Source organism: Euleptes europaea, chromosome 8 (assembly GCF_029931775.1).
Source record: "Euleptes europaea isolate rEulEur1 chromosome 8, rEulEur1.hap1, whole genome shotgun sequence".
NCBI classification, from domain to species: domain Eukaryota; kingdom Metazoa; phylum Chordata; class Lepidosauria; order Squamata; family Sphaerodactylidae; genus Euleptes; species Euleptes europaea.
This window is the reverse complement of record NC_079319.1, coordinates 66,261,044-66,275,607: the sequence shown is the minus strand read 5'-3', so window position 1 is coordinate 66,275,607 and position 14,564 is coordinate 66,261,044.

Below are 14,564 nucleotides of genomic sequence, written 5' to 3'. Positions count from 1 at the left end.
GAGCCTGGTCCTCTTGGTTTAGTTACAGTTTGGGGAAGGCAAAATAGGTAAGATATAGTTACGATCCCATTCTGACTTGTGAGAAACAGGCTCAACATTTCTCCAACTCCTTGATGGGAACTCACATGGATATTATCAAGCAGATAATCCACACTTTAAGAGCCGCTCTGAGCCTGATCTGGTCTGGATATTAGGGAACAAATGTTTACAATAAGAGTTGTGTTCCAATAGTGGAATCAGCTACATAGGGAGGTGGTGAGCCCCCCCTCACTGGCAGTCTTGAGAAAAGGCTGGACAAACACTTGCCAGGGATGCTCTAGGGTGATCCTGCCTTAAGCAGGGGGTTGGACTAGATGGCCTGTATGACCCCTTCCAACTCTAGGATTCTATGTTCAGGAATGGGCAGCATAAAAATCTGACAAAAAATCAAACAAACAAACAAACAAATAAGAAATGCTTGCCATTAAAGCAAAAAAATAAATTGGTGGTTTGACAATAGGGGGATTTTTAACCTTCAGCAGTATGCTAACATACTTGCTTAAAGTCTGTGGAGGAGACACTGGGGAAGTTCATAGTCACTCTGTAAACATTTAAGGGCTTGGCAGGGGGTTCAAGAATATAAAAAAAAATAGTACTTGAATGCAAGTGAGTTATATATACAAGAGAAACACGAAGACTGATCTTCTGTATAAGGAACTCCCATGGAAATCAGTAGAAAATTCTTGCCTAGTGGAGGATAGGATCCTGATTAACCCAATTAACCCAATTCAGACTTATGGGGGTGGGGCTTCTCCTTCTGATAGCCTACTATGATCTCTTCTACTGAAAGGGACTTGTGATCCTACTGACACATAAGAAGGGTATTTTCCAAACAAGGAATGGAAAAACTCTTACTATGTTAATAACTTCTACACATTGATTAGTTATCTATCTAGTTTGGTTCATTAGCCTGTTAAAGTGCTATTTGGAAAAAAGACAAACGTGCCCCTGTATTTATTAAATAAAGTAGTGCATTCAGTTCAATGGAGCAATGCTGATTTACATCATTCAGGAATCTGGATTGGTTTCTTTCATTTCCCAATAGTTTATTCTCTTTTGTTGTTTGGTTTAATAACTCAGCAGATCTAAAAAACAGCTGAGAGAAATTACAGTATGAATGACAGCAATCACCTTATTAAACCATCACATCTTCTAATGTGAGATGCATAAATCTGAATTGCAGAAACCGCCAATTCCATAAGGACAGACAGACTGGATGCATGCATGGATAGGGGTTGTGGGTATGGCTCAGTGGTAGAGCATCTTCTTTGCATGCAGATGGTCCCAGGCTCAATCTCTGGCATCTTCGGGTGTTGTTTTTTTTTAAATAAAAGTTAGGTTAACAGGTGATGTGAAAGTCTTCTACTCAGGACCCTGGAGAGACATTGCCAGACAGAGTAGCTAATACTGTCCTTGATAGGCTCTATAACTTCAGAAATGATTTGTTATAAGATGATACAGAGCCAGCATGACTTTTGAGGATGTTCAGATTCCTCTGATTGCATCAGCTAGCAGGACTAACACAAACTTCCCAATAAGTTGTACATGGCATAGATATGTACTGTTCCACTGAGCTTCAGTGCAGTGTTCACCACTGGAGAGTTCTGTGTATCAGTACAGCCAGCAAGCTGTTCCAACTTGCATAAACTATTGTACTACTAACAACAAAATGTTCAAACTGTTCAGTGGATAAAACTGAGAACCTATCTATTTAGATTTTGTGCTTCTAATCCACCAGTCACATATGTTAGAGTACAACTACTTTTTAAAAAAAGAGTTTTATTGTTAGAAAGTGCAAAAAAACCCAGGAACATCAGAAATTAAAAATGAAAAAACCAATACATAGATTACATTGACCAAAACAACAACAACAACAACGATAACAAAAATTACATAGACCAACGAAAAAGACCATTCTTGAACTTCATTTGCAAACCCCAATGTGATCATGAATACATTCCACTAATTCTTTGCTCATTAAGACAAAAATATTGGTTTACCTAATTAAATTACTTATATTACAGTCACAGGTTTTACTAAAATAAAGTAACAAATTACCCCAAACCTTATTAAATTCTTCCCCCACCTTATATCTCTGGTATTAAAAGTATTTTTTTCCAAAATCATGAACATTTTTATTTTCTGTTGCCACCAGTCCAAAGTAATATTATCTGCCATTTTCCAATTCGCGGCAATTAGCAACCTTGCTGCTATAATCAAAAAACTTACTAATGTTTTCTGTGTACAATTCCCAATTTCGTTCAAAAATAGATTCAGCAGAACTGTCTGCACTGAGGGTTCTATTTTTTCTTTGGTTCGCCTCAATTTCCTTAAAAAAAAATTCCAATATTTTTTTTATAACTGGACAGTCCCACCATATGTGAATAAATGTACCAATTTCCCCACATCCTCTCCAACAATGCCTATTTACTTCCTTATTTATAAGATATAATTTTTGTGGGGTAAAGTACCATTTCTGCAATACTTTTATACCATGTTCCTGAATTTTCATGGATATCAATTTGAATGGCGGTCTTTTAAAAATTTCCTTCCACTCCTCCTCACTCAAATTCGTTTTTAACTCCCCTTCCCATATCATCTTTAATGTTGATGCCGTTTTATACTCCTGATCAATTAATATCTTGTATATTCTTGAAATCAATTTCCTTTCCTTTACATCAATCTTATCAACTAATTCCTCAAAGTCATTCAAAGGCTTTTTCATTTGTGTTTGTATTTCCTTCTTACTCAAAAAAGAAGTTATTTGATATTTCCATAGCCAATGACTTTGTTTAGGGAGGAAAGCCTCAATGCCCATTAATTCCCCATCCTCTTCTATCGTTTTCTTAACATTCTTTAAAAACATCATTTTATCAAGAATCTTTTCAAATTCCCTTCCATAGCCTCTTAACACCTAAAAATTTGGATGGTAGACAAAAGGTATTAATGCAGAATAAGCCAAATATAAATTCTTTTTCCATTTGTTCCAACACATAATCGGGCTATATAACGTAGACCAAGGAGTTGTATTTAAATTCTTCCCTCTCTTATTTTGAAACAGCGTTTGAAGGCCACCACATATGTTAGAGTCAAAAAGGGCAAGAGTCCAGTAGCACCTTAAAGACTAACAAAAATATTTTCTGGTAGGGTATGAGCTTTCGTGAGCCACAGCTCACTTCTTCAGAACTTCTGAAGAAGTGAGCTGTGGCTCACGAAAGCTCATACCCTACCAGAAAATATTTTTGTTAGTCTTTAAGGTGCTACTGGACTCTTGCCCTTTTTGACTACTGCAAACAGACTAACATGGCTACCCACTGTGAATTATACATATGTTAGAGTACAACTACTGAACTCGATGCAAGTTTTAGGGAACAAGTGGTTGGCGGCTTGCACCCTCCCTAATGTATATCGGTACAGATGTGCCTCATGAAAAGAAATGCCATATGGTCCTCTTTCTGCAGACCTCTGATTCCCCACTCATGCTATTCCTGGAGGTCCCATTACGGGGAATTCCCTCTTAAATTAATAGTTTGTGGAACTCCCTGCCCCAGGATGTGGTGATGGCTGCCAACTTGGAAGGCTTTAAGAGGAGAGTGGACATGTTCATGGAGGAGAGGGCTATCCATGGCTACTAGTCAAAATGAATACTAGTCACGGTGCATACCTATTCTCTCTAGTATCAGAGGAGCATGCCTATTATATTAGATGCTGTGGAACACAGGCAGGATGGTGCTGCTGCAGTCGTCTTGTTTGTGGCTTCCTAGAGGCACCTGGTGGTCACTGTGTGAACAGACTGCTGGACTTGATGGGCCTTGGTCTGATCCAGCAGGGCTTTTCTTATGTTCTTAACTACTGAACTAGATGGAAGTTTTATGGAACAAGCGGTTGGCTGGTGTCTTGCACCCTCCCTAATGTATATAGGTATGTATGTGCCTCATGAAAAGAAATGCCGTATGGTCCGGGGTTGTCTGCCCCTGAGGGGTTGTGCTGATGGAAGGAAGGCAATTTTCTCCTCTTTCTGTAGACCTCTAACTCCCCTCTCATGCTAGAAGAAGGCTATTCTTGGGGGTCCCATTATAGGGAAGGGGAGAGTGAGGAAGGAGAGAGCTGAGGAAGAAGAAGGAGAAAGGGAAAGGTGAAGAAGCCAGTGGAAATTTTGTATGGGGACCAAGCCATTGTCATCTTTGTATTTTTCTAAAGCTTTTGAAGTGAAGGAGTGCGGCTGAGAAAGCTCACAGATGTGCCACTCCTTATGGCTCAGCAGTCAGTCATAGTTTAGGTTTGGCATTGCAGTATCTTTGCCAGATGGACATGGATACCGGAGAAGGTGCAAGACAGTTTCTGGTGGCTCAGGCTATTCAGTGACATCTTTAAATAGCAAATGAAAGTGCCTGACTGTCTAATTGTTGTGATTTTCGTCCTTTAAAGATACAAGAGTAGATTTCCTGTGCACTCACTCACTTGTCCTTTCCAGGAATATAGATTAGAACCATATTCATAAACCTCATTTTGGCTTGTCAATCAAAAAGGGCATCCAGTCAGACCTCATCAGTGTAAATAATGGATGCTCACAGTGAATTAGTCAGCTTGCTCAAATCAGAGGTGACACTGAAGAGGAAAAGGGAATACTTTATGGCCCGTAGTATATTCAGTCCTGTGGGGCGTTGCCTGCATCTGGAGAAGAAGGGTTGTCTTGCCCATCTCAACAAGCGGTCCTTTTACTACTTTGGTTTCCTTTCTACATCAGAAGTCCTCTAGTGCCTGTTTTCTCAGTCGAGAAGAGCAGCTTTTCACCCTGTCTTGTCACGAAGTTGTAGCTCTCATATCTTAATCGACATTAGCACCCAAAGTTCTGAACAGTGTTCATTACCAGCAGGAGGCAGGAAGCCATTTTGACTTAATGTCGATCCGATTCTGAATGAAGAGGCTGACAGGGAGGAGCTACTCATTTCTTCCATAACAGTGACAAGGAAAAAGTTAAAATTGTAAAATCGTACCAAGAACGGTTTTTGATAGTTTGAGGAAGGATGAAAAATCACACCCGGAAGTCTTGAATATAGAATGAAGTGTCAAGCTGAGTCTGAGAATGTGTGGCAGAACATAACAGTTTTGCGCTTGCATTTATACAGACATGCAGAGAATGAAATCCATCAGCATCTTAAAGACATTCACCTGAAAGTACAGAATTAGAACTGACAAAAGATGCCCTGATAGAAAGATCAAGCATGGGCTTAAAGCAATCGATCTGATGATCAAAGTTTTGCTGAAAATGACAGCCATCTTAAATGAGAAGATAATAGAAACTTGTCATTTTATCCATCTGAGAAAGACTAATAGAAACTACTAGGATATGGCCCAGGAGGACATAAAGATGCTAAGTCTGAATGTCAGCTGGGTAAGGGGGAGAAGTGGAGTGGGGCACAAGCAGCAATTAATATACACGTATACATCAGAAAATCTAGCCATCCTCACAAGCAGGTGATCCCATAAGTATCTTGACCATTTAGTTTTAATTAAATTTGCAAATACTGCTGTTCTGCGTTGGTTTTGTATCTTACTAACAGAAGGTTATGGACATGAAGTTCACCTGTTAAGAAGAAGAAAGATTATTTATCTGTGGGTTTTTAAAGATCAGGTCTAAAAGGGGGAGGGGATTTTAAACAAAAGAGTCTGCCTTTGGGCAATTTTTCAGTGCTTGCTTTGAATTTAGCTCAAAGTGTTTGCCTATGCAGAAAGCATTGCTCTTACTGTGTTTGTGTATGCCCTAAATGATGACAACACATAAATAAGGTAAAAGCAAAGGTAGTCTCCTGTGCAAGCACTGGGTCATTACTGACCCATGGGGTGACATCATATCACGACGTTTACTAGGCAGACTGTGTTTACGGGGTGGTTTGCCAGTGCCTTCCCCGGTCGTCTACACTTTACCCCCAGCAAGCTGGGTACTCATTTTACCAACCTCTGAAGGATGGAAGGCTGAGTTAACCTTGAGCCGGCTACCTGAAACCAACTTCAGTCAGGATTGAACTCAGGTTGTGAGCAGAGCTTTTGACTGCAGTACTGCAATTTAGGTAACATAATGAATAATAGTCCTATTCACTAAGAGATTCACAATTGACTGGAATTACCCGTGGGCTGATTAAAGAAGCATTGTCTTCATGCTCCGTTACTTTTGTGTACATTCTCTGTTGTCATCGGGTATCTAAATCTGATTGGCTTTGTAGCATTGTGACATTGTCCCACTCACTACATGCTTCCTGAATGGCTGGGACTAAACATATAATTAATAGGAAAAGAGGAAGATGCAGTCATAAGCAAAAAAAAAAAAAAAAGCAGACAGGAATAACAACTAGATAACGGACACACAAAAAAATGACCACTTCTGAAATTTAGGATTTTTTAAAAAAGAAATGTTTCTTTCCTACAAACATAAGAACAGCCCTGCTGGACCGGACCCATGGTCCTTCTAGTCCAGCATTCTGTTTCACACAGCAGCCAATCAGTTGCCCTGGAGGGCCAACAAACTGGGCACATAGGCCAAGGCCTTTTAGCATGAGGGAAATACTACTTTGCTCTGGAAGCACTGTGGCACAGAGTGGTAAGCTGCAGTATTGCAGTCCAAGCTCTGCTCACGACCTGAGTTCGATCCCTATGGAAGTTGGTTTCAGGTAGCCGGCTCAAGGTTGACTCAGCCTTCCATCCTTCCGAGGTCGGTAAAATGAGTACCCGGCTTGCTGGGGGTAAAGGGAAGATGACTGGGGAAAGGCACTGGCAAAGCACCCCGTAAACAAAGTCTGCCTAGTAAACGTTGGGATGTGACATCACCCCATGGGTCAGGAATGACCCGGTGCTTGCACAGGGGACCTTTATCTGGAAGCACTACTGCACTCCGAAGCAAAGTGGGAGTACACTTTTTCCACTTGCAGACTCTTCTCATTCTCAGAACAACTCTGATAGATACTGTGACAGATAGCTAATTGTAGATGCCTTATACCATTCTGGAGGAGCCCCGTGGTGCATAGTGACAAACTGCAGTACTGCAGTCCAAGCTCTGTTCATGACCAGAGTTCGATCCCGACAGAAGTTGGTTTCAGGTAGCCGGCTCAAGGTTGACTCAGCCTTCCATCCTTCCGAGGTCGGTAAAATGAGTACCCAGCTTGCTGGGGGTAAAGGGAAAATGACTAGGGAAGGCACTGGCAAACCACCCCGTAAACAAAGTCTGCCTAGGAAACGTCAAGATGTGACGTCACCCCATGGGTCAGGAATGACCCCGTGCTTGCACAGGGGACCTTTACTTTACTTACTTATACCATTCTGAGAACCTTGATTGACAGGAGGTTCAAAAAGAATTCTATTGTAGACCTGAGAGAGTGGCAGTTGAGAATGACAGTTATGGAAGGAGGGGGGCTGGAGCAAGAGAAGAGAGAAAGATCGAGGAGGATCCTAAAATAGGGATATGGTCTGAAAACCCTCATTGACAGGTTCAAAAAGAATTTTACTGTTGATCTGGGAGAGTGGCAGTTGAGAGTGACAGTTACGGACGGAAGGGGGGGAGTGGAGAAGGAGAAGAGAGTAAGATTGAGAATGATCCTAAAATAGGGAAGTAAAACTGGTATTCTATCCCTGAGGGAAACAGCTCCTAGGAAAAGGGGGTGATCTCTATGAAAAGGGGGTGTTAAAGAAGGAAAATTGGAACCTGTGTGTATGTTCCTGCCTCCACAGACTTTAGAAATTTTGTGTAAATTAAACGTATGCCTGTTTAACTAAGGAGTGACAGCCAAATGATGTCTCTTGACAGTTACAAACACCTGTTGGTAGAACAAAAGAGCTACATTTTTTGTGACAAACTATCTATTGGATATAGTTATAAGAAGTTCCCCTCATTCCTGTTGCCTTTTCACTTGCCAAATTTAAAACTAAAACCTTCCTAACAGTCTGACTTGACCATTTTCCCATAAGAATGAAACAAAGCAGTTTATATGTTGTGAATTAACGTCAGCTTCTCATGTGCTTCAGACCTATACCAACAAAGGGTTTTTAAGTTCCTCAGCTTTCTAAGCTGGGTCAGAATATATCTATATACATTTTAACATCTAGTGGGGAAGACAGAGAAACAATGAAGAAGAAAAAGGAGCCGCTTGGTTAAGTGAAAAATGAAGTGGGGAATCATCGTAGATACATATTAGTAATATTACATTAGTGACTGACTTTGGCCATCACTGGAAAGGAGCATCAAAGTTAGACCTTTCAGATCAATGTGACTGCACCAAATTTAGTGCAGTCTGGAATTGCACCAACACACCAGCTGGAAGTCTGTTCCTGTTGCTTCCCAACATACATCCGAAATTACAATATACATCTATTAACAAGAACTAGGGTGTTAAGTTAACAATTTGATATTTGGGCCTTAAAGGGCAGCCTGTGATGACAGACCATATGGTCATCTTCTGCCCTTTAATGTTCCTATGCAATAATGTATTTACAAGGCAACTGAGAGACTATGGAGCTAATGCCATCTGCTGCCACAGAGACACGAAGCGGGGGGAAAATAGATTAGAAAGCTAATAAATGAAATACTCTCAAGGAACAACCAACCCTGAACTGATATGTTTAATTTTGATGCTTTCCATTTGCATAGTATTGACTAAGGTGTATAGAGAGAGAGAGAGAAAAATGTGCTTGCTGGTAAAACAAATGATGAAGCCCACGGATTTGATCATTCTTTGACAGCAAAAAATAAATTAATGATACAAATTACGGGCTAATCTATTCAGAATTAAAGAATGGGTGGCTAGGGAGGGCGAGCAGTAGATCATTCACATTTGAGTATTCATCATGTTATTGACTCTGTATTGAGATCTGTTAAACAATCCCAGAGTAATTAAGGTTCGCAGCTTGCCTTTGTCAAAGTGACTGCATTAGGTTCTATTGGGTAGCCATAAACACAGCTGGAACCCTGTGGGATTCTGCCACCTTCTCTAAAATCTGAAGCACTGTCCTTTTTTAGATTCAGTAAAGAGAAAAGATATTTCTGTTGTGTTTATGCCAACATTTCAGCATACTGGATTGGGTTCATCTTAACACCAGATCCAGTTGGGGGTCTGATCAGAGAGTTAGATGGGTAGAGAGGACAGGGGGCGGATGGGCCATCTGATGTCTATCTCTCCCTCTTTCCTGTGCTTTGATGTTGTAAACAGATATTCTCAGGGAAACTTTCACTTTCCCCCACCTCTCTCCTTTGCCTTCTTCCAAGCTAGAGGCTAGAAGCTGTGCGCTCTGCGCAAAGGCCTCCCCCACCCCCAATAATGGGAGGGAAGGATGCTACCCTTTTATATCTACAAAGTTAGAAAGTTAGAATAGCTTAGTGGACTTGTTCATCCTTTCCTATCAGTGATGTATTTCACCAATAAATGAGTTATTAGTTTGATTAGAACGAAAGCCTGATGTTTATTTTGTTACTGAGAGCACACGCACGTGTGATCATGAGAAAAGAGTAATTCCACTGCGCACATTTGCCATTGCGCACTCTGCTATTTAATAGGACTATCGGCATCAAGATATTCCAACACATCTCATATATTAAAGCAGGACTTTCCCACTGCAGAGGAATCTTCCATTGATGGTCATACTAGGGTTGCCAACCTCCAGGTACTAGCTGGAGATCTCCTGCTATTACAACTGATCTCCAGCAGATAGAGATCAGTTCACCTACAGAAAATGGCCACTTTGGCCATTGGACTCTATGGCATTGAAGTTCCTCCCCTCCCCAAACCCTGCCCACCTCAGGTTCCACCCCAAAAACCTTCTGCCGGTGATGAAGAGGGACCTGGCAACCCTACGTCATAGTGGTTTGAGAGTGCTTTAGTTCCATCTTTCATTGCCTAGAGGCTATAATTCAACTGTCTCAAATAGGAGAAGGCTGTAGATTGCTTGCATTCCTTTTGCTAGTTACTCTGTGTTGTTGGATAATCCCCCCCTCTGTTCAATAATATGGAATGTGCCTTCTGAATATTATATGGGTGGTCTCAGAAATTGGCATGGAAGAGCAACACACAGCCAGCAAAAATTGTGTGCCCTGTCAAAGTTCATCATGAGGACAAGTATGGTGTCAAGCAGACTTGAAACTGTATGCAATAGTTGCTTGGCTATTACTGGGCCATTTGCCCAGTTCAAGATCTAAATCATTTATTTACTGAAGAAGAGATTGTATTCCCCAGTGTCATGGTTACTCGGGTCATGAAACTGAGCGATGTGTCAGGCATGGAATCACTTGCCTTTGCCCCTCTTTGTGGTTGTGCAACCGGTGACATCTGTTGAAGAAGCTATTGCAAAGTTAGCTAGATTCATGGGCACATACCCAAGCCACTAAATAGTAAGTTTCAACCCCAAAAAATCTCAGACTTTTTGTCCATTTGACTACATGCCCTTTCAAAAGTTGGAGGTGGTTGCAGCAGAGCAGGGTACATTAGCAGTGAGAAAATCTAATTGTGCAAGAAAAAAGTATCATTGTGCAAATAAATATATCCAAATTAATTCAGATGCTTCCAAATCGTTTACCAAAGCATCAGATCCCTGCTCATTACCGGAGATTAAGATGTGAATTGAACAGGAAGTTCTTTGAGCATAACTGGTATTGTTTCAGATTAGTAGGGTTGGCAACCTCCAGGTACTAGCTGGAGATCTCCTGCTATTACGACTGATCAGTTCACCTGGAGAAAATGGCGGCTTTGGCAATTGGAATCAATGGCATTGAAGTCCCTCCCCTCCCCAAAACCCACCCTCCTCAGGCTCCACCCCAAAAACCTCCCATCAGTGACAAAGAGGGACCTGGCAGCCCTACAGATTAGGCCAGGCTTGGTTTAACCTGCAGTTGATGCACCATAGTTAGGTATATAACTGCAACATAAATTATTTTGTAACTTCAGTTAGATATTCACACACTGAAATCATTATTGGCAGTTATCTATCACCCTCAAGAATAGAGTTTTGAAAAATGAAAGTTTACAAATTAATGAACATGGTCTAATATTTGGTAATACTGGTGTGACCTGCTCTATCCAGGGTAGTTTTCATCTGCTGAAAAAGAACGGTGGTTTTAGGTTTGTCTGAAAACAACTGGAATACTGTCCTACTTCACTTGAGCGCTGGGTATCCAGATAGGTTTTGTAGTGTTTTATTTTAATATAGCAGACATGTGTGGCATTAGCTCACAGATGTTAAAGTATTCCAGATACAGTATTTACTCAAATGTAAGACTACATTTTTCATCAAAAAAAGAGAGGGGACTGGTTGTCTTATATTCATATATAAGTTACAGTTATGTCCAGTAGTAATTTTTTGCATGTATAAAATTTTTAAGGGACGTGTCTTCCTTTTGAGTAAATATGGTATCTTCCCCTAAACAGAGATCACAAACAATTTGCCTCCATCTTGAGACAGTTTTCTAGTGTTTCAAAACTTGAACTTTCTCAGTGCAAATACACAGAATGGTATCATTTATTGTTTCCTTGCTTAAGGTAACTAACTTCTGGTTTAAGCTAGGGCAACCAGATCCAGAAAGCAATAAGACACAAGACATCCACTGACTTCCCACTTCATGAATCAGCTTTATGACTATCTGAGTCTGGGAGTAGCATTTTAGACTTTAGGAATGGATGCTTTCAACAAGGTTTAAAGATCTATTCTTGGATACATACAAGATTAAACTGGAAAAAGTGGTGTATTTTAAGAATATTTGTTGTGGTTACTTTTTAATATACCATATTAAATATAACACAGTTACCAGCACTGGTAAACAGTAACTCTTTTCCTTAAGAAAAAGAGTTTTATGTCTTTGTTATTCACATACCAATGATTCTGAATTTCCCATCCCTGTTGTTTTGAACTGAAAATCCGTGATTCAATTTCTCTTTTCCCTTGTGAGAATCAGCTGTCTGATTCTTTATTTTTATGCCTTTTCTGTTTTCTCACATTGAATTTCCCCCTTAAAATGTGTGCTTTTTAAAAGTTATTTGTGCATCAATACATCAGAACTATACATATCATATATTACAGCATTACATTTATTATGTACATTGTATACATATGGCATTTTTAAAATGTACATACATACACTATACAAACCAGTCTAAAAAGCCAGCAGCAACAAGCAGAGAACTGAAATGCTGGCCAAAAAAATTATGCAGTATAAAGTAAACAAAAATAGGGAACATTTCCTTCACCCTAAGCTATAGTGAGCTAGTATATAGGGCCATTGTATTGTTTCTAACAATAGTTACTCACTGTATAGGATCAAGTTGGTTGAAAATATAGGTTTTCTGGAGCCATAGTCCCATAAGCTCTGAAACAGATATGACTTTTTCCTACATGCTGCTCCTGTTTAAGTTGCTTCCACACAGCACAGCTTTGACCTGGGTTGAACTGACCCAGACAGCTGCCTAACCACTGATTTCTGGAGTGCCCCTGCCAGCAGGCCATCTTGATTTATTTGATTTGGAGTCTTCATTTTCTCCATCCTGAAGGACTGAGGAATGCCTTGATGATTCAAACATCCAAAAGTATAAATCAATGTGAATTCATTTGCAAATGAAAAACGATGCAAACTATTAAACTTGGAGATCCTTACCAGCATCCTAATGGTAGCCATGAAAATCAAGCTGAAGCTAGAGGTTCTGTAGGACTTCTGGGCAGTGATGACCATATGATGCTACCTCATGCTGAGTCCAGCTCTTTGTCCAGGTAGCTGAGCTTTAACTACTCTAACAGTGACTCTCCAGAGCCTCAGATGCTGGGAAAAGTCTTTCATAACATGAAAGATGTGGTAGGGCTGTCAATTCGGTTCGGTCTGAACTGAAAATCAACCGAATTTTCCCTGATTCGGTGATTTTCTGTTCGGACGGATCCGAACTCAAAACTGGCGGGCAACCGGGGGGGGGGGGGGCCCGAATTCAGCGAGTTCGGGAGTTCGCGAATAAATTCGGCAAATTCGGCCCCCCTTCAGGGGAGCCAGCTGAAAGGCGCGGGCTGCCCTTTAAACTGACCTGCGCCTCCCGGCCGAGTGGCGCAGATGAGTTTAAAGGGCAGCCCGCCCCCCTTCAGTGGGCTCCGCTGGAGAGGCGCGGGCTGCCCTTTAAACTGACCTGCGCCTCCCAGCTGGGAGGCTCAGATGAGTTTAAAGGGCAGCCCGCCCCCCTTCAGCGGGCTCCGCTGGAGAGGCGCGGGCTGCCCTTTAAACTGACCTGCGCCTCCCGGCCGAGTGGCGCAGATGAGTTTAAAGGGCAGCCCGCCCCCCTTCAGTGGGCTCCGCTGGAGAGGCGCGGGCTGCCCTTTAAACTGACCTGCGCCTCCCAGCTGGGAGGCTCAGATCAGTTTAAAGGGCAGCCCGAGCCTCTCCAGCGGAGCCCGCTGAAGGGGGGCGGGCTGCCCTTTAAACTCATCTGTGCCTCCCGGCCGGGAGGCTCAGATCAGTTTAAAGGGCCCCCGCGCGCCTTCAGGGAATCCCTCTGAAGGCGCGCTGGGGCCGAATTTTCCCCCGAATTCCGGATCCCCCCGAATTACCGGGGATCCGAAGCGGGGGAGTTCGGACTTCGGCACGTACCAAACCCACAAGGGTCAAATTCGGCCGAATCCGAACTGTACCGAATTTTTTTTTTGACAGCCCTAAGATGTGGTACCTGCTGAAAAGAGAGACCAAGGAGTGGAGACATCTTTCTGCATGTGCTGTTCTGATGGGCCACACACAGTTGCTCCCCCAAACACAGTCTAAGCCAGAGATCTGCACTATGAGATAATTCGTAACTGGAGAGACCATGGTTAGATCTTCTACCTGTCAAGATGTACCCTACAGTGCACCTTGCCAAAGATAAGGGTCCAGTTGCCTCTATCTTGTTCTTTATTGCGGAACTGGTTTCTGATTTGACTGGGGCCACTTCGCCCTCTCGGCGAAGGCAGCCATTTAACTATTAGAAACAATGTGATCAAAACGTTTTAGAAGCCCTGCTTCTAAATTAATTCCAATTGACAGGAGGCAGAAAAACAACAACGCGTCAAAGTGAGGTTATTGTTTTTGGAAGGGAGCCTTTAAAATAAAACTGTTCTAAAAGGTTAGCCCGCGCAGGTTATTGAAAACTTCGGTCCAGCCTCTAACCCCGGGAGGCATGCAGGGTATAGTTTTTAAATGTATGGCTTAGGGTTGCCACTTGTTATCGGCACTGTTTCTGTGTTTTTAAAGAACAGGTTTAGCCAAGGAAGCTTCTGCTGGATGAAGGTAAGTGCTGGGAAAAGCTTCCCCTACTCGCTTCTGTTTTTTCCTACTCGACTGTTTTTTCCAGTCGAAAAAAACTCTAATTCCAATGCATGAATTTTCAGCAGTTGTAGCTTGGGTGCTTGACAGGGGAATCATAAAGCAGGAAATACATACAGAATCTGTGCCTCATGCAGTCTGAGAAATGACCAGGGCATTCTGAAATTCTCTTGTTCTTCCATTACATTGAAGTAGATCACAGAATGGCCTAGTCCTCAGGTGC